Raw genomic sequence first — 6,894 nt, forward strand, 5'->3', positions numbered from 1 at the left:
AAGGCAATCTGGCCTTGAAATTACCCGGTTCTCTTACACTGGATTACGGAGGTGGTAAAAATGAAACGACGGAGAAAATTCCCCTTAAATTAAATTAATCCTTAATTACTACGTTTAAACGACAATGTAATCCATGAACGGACATTCAGCTGACGAAATCCTCAGGAAAATTGAGAATCGTTTGACTTGTAGTTACCCCTGATTGTCATGACTGCCATTTTCAAACGTACGGGGAACTTGTTTAAACAGAATCTCCTGGTCACTTTTTACCAGATACGCATGTAATTGCAATAGTCACAATACCCTCTTAATTTCTCGAATTCTTCACACATTTTGGATACGCTTGTCAATACAGAGCCTTAGATCCATATGTAAGGAATACGAAGTAAATTCTAATGTCCAGTAGCAGGATTCGAACCCACATCCCAGGAATCAGCACGAGGCCACGTTGCCGACCTTTCAGTCAAGAAAAAACATCAAAGATTCTAAACTGCCTCTGTGTTTTCAATAAACCCTCATATCAAATGATAATCAACATCAACAGAATTTTGTGGCAGGTGACGTAACCAAAAACTGAAACTGGGCAGGGTATGATATATTAATCATCTCCAGTGGCACATTTCTGGTCACACGGGGGAGGAACGGTCATTACCTCTCATCAAACAGTGTGATTAATAACAAACAGTCCAGGTTATTGTCCGAATCCGAGGCAAATGCTACACTATTATCTGGGTTGATTTCTTCAGTCCGACGATAATGGTTTTGTCTCGGATAATAATTTCGTTCTCTGAATTCTTTTATTTGGTTTACCTTACGTACCCCATTTAAAATTAAATGCATTGTTTAGTTTAGTTTATATTCATGATTATTTTCCACGCCAACTAAATATTTTAGAAGATATATTTTTCGTTACTTATAGCAACATCTGTTTTGTACACTTTAGGCTAATAGAGGAGCGTACAGCCGGTACGCTTTTGTAATGCTCACACACTTTTATATATATTTGTTCTGAAATTATTTCTTCAGATTGTGATTTGAAATCACTTCATAACTAGCCATGAGTATTCTAACGCCATTAGCCATCAGTCAAAACTATAGACATTTTCGGTTTAGTCTCAGTGCGTTAGTCTTCATCGTTATGATATATTTTGAGTTTCCACTATAGTTTCGATCATCAAAACTATCATATTCATTCATCTTTTTCTGGTGCAATATTTTGAGTTTTCACTATAGTTTCGATCAGAAAAAAACTATTATATTCATTCATCTTTTTCTGGTGCAAAACATTTTGTCCTTTTATTCAGAAGTAAATAAACTTGCCACCATTATTACCTATAAATAACATGAAAATTTGTCTATGCCCTTATTCCTTTCAAACATCGATTCTTTCACCCAACACCAACTTCCCTGGCGGCTTTTGTGGGTCCTAACACAGCTAAAATAAATTTTTTTTTCAATACCTTTACAGATCAAATTAATCATCACGCTTATCTTTTTATGGATAAAATAAGTTTTTTCTCTTAGCACTTTTATAGTTGTGTGTATTCCTTTCTAGCATTTTCATGGTTAAGAGTATTCCCTTCTGACATTGTAATCGTTATGAGTATTCCCTTCTAACATTTTCATGGTTACGAGTATTCCCTTCTAACATTGCCATCATTATGAATATTCCCTTATAACATTTTCATTGTAACGAGTATTCCACTCTAGCATTTTCATGGTTACGAGTATTCCCTTCTAACATTGTAATCGTTATGAGTATTCCCTTTAACATTTTCATGGTTACGAGTATTCCCTTCTAACATTTTCATTACATATTCCTTTTAACATTTTCGTTGTAACGAGTATTCCATTCTAACATTTTCCATTACGAGTATTCCTTTTAACATTTTCATAGTTGCGATATTCCCTTCTAACATTGTAATCGTTACGAGTATTCCCTGCTAACATCGTAATCGTTACGAGTATTCCCTTCTAACATTTTCATGGTTACGAGTATTCCCTTCTAACATTCCCATCATTACGAATATTCCCTTTTAACATTTTCATTGTAACGAGTATTCCCTTCTAACATTTTAATCGTTAAGAGTATTCCCTTCTAACATTATAATCGTTGCGAGTATTCCCTTTTAACATTGAATCGTTACGAGTATTCCCTTTTAACATTGTATTCGTTGTGAGTATTCCCTTTTAGCATTTTCATGGTCGTGAGAATTCCTTCCTAACATTTTCATGGGTAAAATAACCTTTCCTCAGAAGACATCTGGTTGAAACAGATCTTCCCTTCTGGCCCTGAGGGTACAAGTAACTTTGTCACATGTTGAAAAAAAATCGTAGACTATTTATTTCGCATTTTTAGTTGTACTTAAATTAATTAACTTGTTTCTATTTAGCTAGTTACGGTTCAACTCTTTTTCCATTTCTTTAATTATTATCAAATTTGACAAGAGGTTTTAGTGAAATGTGGTTATATGAAAAGGTTTTATGAAATACCAGGTTAAATGAAATATAATTTTGTGTAGATGCAATACATTCTGTTGCGCATGAACCAACATAGGTGGAATCTTTTGCAATACAGATAAAATCCCTCTGGAATTTTCAGAAGCTTTAAATCATTTGCTGCTGGCAAAGGTGAAATAAGGAAGCTTGAATCAGCTTGAAGCAGCTTGGACAACCAGAAATATCTCGAGAGATTCCTCGAATGAGATATTGTCAAGAGGCTAAGTGGGGATGGCGATAAAACACCTCGGGAGAACCGAGCCGTTAAGAAATATAACTTCGCCTCAGCAAAGTGTTATGAAGATTAACCGGCGAATGATAATAGCCTGTGAATTGTGTTGGCAGAGGAAACAGACCCGTTCTCACGAGAAGGCGAAGGTAAAGCGAAATTTTAAAGAGTATTTGTCCGTAGCCATTACTTTCCCCAAGGAATGACGTAATGTTAATCACCTTATTGCCTGCTAAGCAATTCAATTTCCGCTCTACTGTGTCGTATCCAACGACTAAATTCAGACACGGTTACTTGAAAGGGATTAGCGAGTCGACATTTGGGGTCATGTGCGTTTCAGTGACATTCATTGATAAAATAACAAAGATGGACAGTTCTTGTTCTTTATGTTCTTCGATTTTATATCACAGCTTAGAATCTACAGCATCGTTCAATTATTTTTCAGATAAAATGTTAACTGGAATGAGTTTTAATCCGTCAAACACCAAAAGTTATTCCAGCCTAGGTAGGACGAGCGATCTTTTAAAGCTAACCTCAAATTATGCTAATAATTTACTCTGATAACATATAACTTTAAAAATACCATAAGTTTTTCTGTGTAATACATTTTATAAATTGAAAAACAGCAAACCACTTCAACATTTTAACACCCGTGTACAAAACTATCACCATTCATCGGGTTATGAAACATTTTTTTAAACGTCTGAGAAATGGGACTAACAGCAGCTGCCATCTTCATTATAAACATGGAACTGAATATTGCAAAAATTATTAATTAGCAATTTTCATATTGTATTTATACTTGAATCACTATACACTCATACAAGGTCTACAATCACAATTTCCTTACTTTTTTTTTTTCATCGCCTTTGATGCATTACTACCCTAATGCTATTCCATTTGCATTTTAATACATTTGTTATCTATTTATTAATTTATTTTTCTTTTTAATAAGTGAGATATCTTCTTTCTGTATTTCCCTTCACATTCTCTTACTTCCTAATGAGTACCACATTCTTTGGAAGCTTGAATTTCAAGTCAGTGGCCCCTGTGGTGGGCTTGTTCCATATGAATAGGGCTCATCTTCTGACTAATAATAATAATAATAATAATAATAATAATAATAATAATAATAATAATAATAATAATAATAATACCATCAATCTTATATAAAACAAAACTGTGCAGCAAGGAAAATTCCAATTCTCAGAATCGCCAGCTATACCTTATTGAACGCATCACGTCGTAGCGCAAGGCAATACTTTGTAAGCCAATAAGAATGACATATTTCACGAGATAAAGCGGGCGGGATCTCCCGCGAATCTCTTGATATATACTATCACTATATTATCACTGTCGGCGCCATTAGATATGACTTCGGGACCAAATGGGTCGAAAATAATTTTCGAGATTTAGCCGGGAAGAAGTTGCGCATCTGCTGAGCATAAATACGCCAAGGGAAAGACGGGGTATTGAAAAGCTCGGGATCTATTTTCCCCCAAAATTTTACGTATGAGAAGGAGAAAGTTTATGCAGTTCGCAAGCGTTACATGGATGCGGAGAGAGAGAGAGAGAGAGAGAGAGAGAGAGAGAGAGAGAGAGAGAGAGAGAGAGAGAGAGAGAGAGAGAGGCCAGGCCGCTGATGTCTCCAGTATGTTGTTAGTAACTGTGAATCTATTGAATGTTGATATAAGTATATATTGCTTGAGAGAGAGAGAGAGAGAGAGAGAGAGAGAGAGAGAGAGAGAGAGAGAGAGAGAGGCCAGGCCGCTGATGTCTCCAGTATGTTGTTATAACTGCGAAGCTACTGAATGCTGAGATAAGTATATATTGCTTGAGAGAGAGAGAGAGAGCAGGATACTGATGTCTCCAGCATGTTGCTAGTAACTGTGAATCTATTGAATGTTATCATATAAGTATATATCGCTTGTGTGTGTGTGTGTGTGTGTGTGTGTGTGTGTGTGTGTGTGTGTGTGTGTGTTTGAGAGAGAGAGAGAGAGAGAGAGAGAGAGAGAGAGAGAGAGAGAGAGCAGGATACTGATTTCTCCAGCTTTTTGCTAGTAAATGTGAACCTCTTGAATGTTATTATATATGTATGTATTGCTTGATAGAGAGAGAGAGAGAGAGAGAGAGAGAGAGAGAGAGAGAGAGAGAGAGAGAGAGAGAGAGAGAGAGAGAGAGAGAGCAGGATACTGATTTATCCAGCATGTTGTTGGTAACGGTGAATCTATTGCATGTTATTATATAAGTATATATTGCTGGGGAGAGAGAGAGAGAGAGAGAGAGAGAGAGAGAGAGAGAGAGAGAGAGAGAGAGAGAGAGAGAGAGAGAGCAGGGTAGTGATGTTTCCATGCTACTAACGATACCTAAGTTCTGTCAACACCTAATAAGATGTATATAGCCTACTTACATTGTATCAGCATGCTAGTGTACCTATACCATAAAGGCTAAAGTCTAACAATTTTGCATTTGCATCGTACTTCGGTACATCAAAAGTATTATGTACATTACTTGGTCTTTTTCAGTAATCCATGAATTTTATTAAGCATCAAATATCTGTAAAAACAATTTGATGATAGTAAAGATTATCCTTTGTCTTAATTCCCGGCTACAAATGAAAACTATTACCGGTATAATAAATTAATCTCGTTCTCTATATCATACTAAAAACACTAAGTATTTCCATATTTTTTTGTGTGTGTAAAACACCAAACGCCATAGCACTTACGTTCCTCTGACAAAGGAAAATTTCTTTTTTAACTTCTGTGTAAGGTTAGTGTTTACGTTATAATATTGATGCTGGTGTCGTTGTGATAATGAATAGTTTTTATTTATTCCATGGTAAAAAAAAAGCACAATTGTAAAAATGAACACAAAAATGTCTGTCACGAAAAAATAACCGATCGCATAAATTCATATACTTTGCCATACAAATATTCACAAATAATAAATTATTAGAGAGTAATTTATTTTTTCTCACCATATAAATCTAAGGTAGATTGCATTTTCGATGATACATACATTACTTTATTGCTATTTATGTCGAGTATTATGCATTAAAAAAATATGAAAAGTTAAGAAAAATGTTCGATTCTCTCTACATCACTTGCTTTTGAATATATTAAAAACACACAAAAGAATAGTATCCTACTTTAAAAACTAGTTTTGAAACAGTCCGTCAAAAGAGAAATATTACAAAGCAAAAATTGCAGTCAGTGAGAGATGGGAGAAGCTTGGTCGAAATGCTTCACCAAAAATAAAAAACCAAATCAATCAATACACAGAGTAAAATCTTTCCAAAAATATGAGTAATAAACGCAAACTATATAATTCGACTTTGATCCAATATGTTTTTACAATAAATATTCTATCTCTGAATAACTCTGAAGAAATTAAACTTTTTTTTTTTTTGTCAATTTCGTTCCAAAAACGTTCAAACTTCTACTTCTACTCCCGCAGTAGTTTTCTCATAAACAGAACTATTTTCACCGAGAATTCAAAGACAGCACAAAACAATAAACCTCCGTCTGAAATTAACAATTAAAACAAAGTTTCCCTCACTCAAAACTCAATCTAGAAAACTATTTCTCAGACAGCAAGTTCATTACAATTCTGGCTATTACCCGCAAAATGGGCGAAGTTTTTGGAGCACTCGCTAGTTTAGATTGGCTTCGCCAACTGAAAGAAAGATCGCAGCATCCAGCCTTCGAAATGAGAAAAATGTGATCTTTCGTTTTGGTTTCTGTCAACAAACAGGAAGATTTTTTTCAGTTTTTTTTTTTTTTTTTTTTTTTTTTATTTTTAAGATTTTTTTATGTTCAAGACTTTTTTTCTGTTTTTTTTTAGATTTGTTCTGTTTTTAAAGTTTTTTCGGCGTTTCATAGGCACATTATCCTCTAAGATATATACGTCATCAAAGATCATTTACATCCGAAAGCAGCGTATAATGCTGTATGAAACTTTCAGCCACGGCCCATGAAACTCTTAGCCGCTGCCCATGAAACTCCTAACCGCGGCCCATGAAACTCCTAACAGCGGCCCATGAAACTCAGCCACGGTCCGGTTGTGGCCTGTGTTGGTACCTATAGCGGTGCCAGAAGTATGATTATAGCTAGCTTTAACCTTAAAAAAAAAAAACTACTGAGGCTAGAGGGCTGCAATTTAGT

Source organism: Macrobrachium rosenbergii, chromosome 18 (genome assembly GCF_040412425.1).
Source record: "Macrobrachium rosenbergii isolate ZJJX-2024 chromosome 18, ASM4041242v1, whole genome shotgun sequence".
Classification (NCBI taxonomy): domain Eukaryota; kingdom Metazoa; phylum Arthropoda; class Malacostraca; order Decapoda; family Palaemonidae; genus Macrobrachium; species Macrobrachium rosenbergii.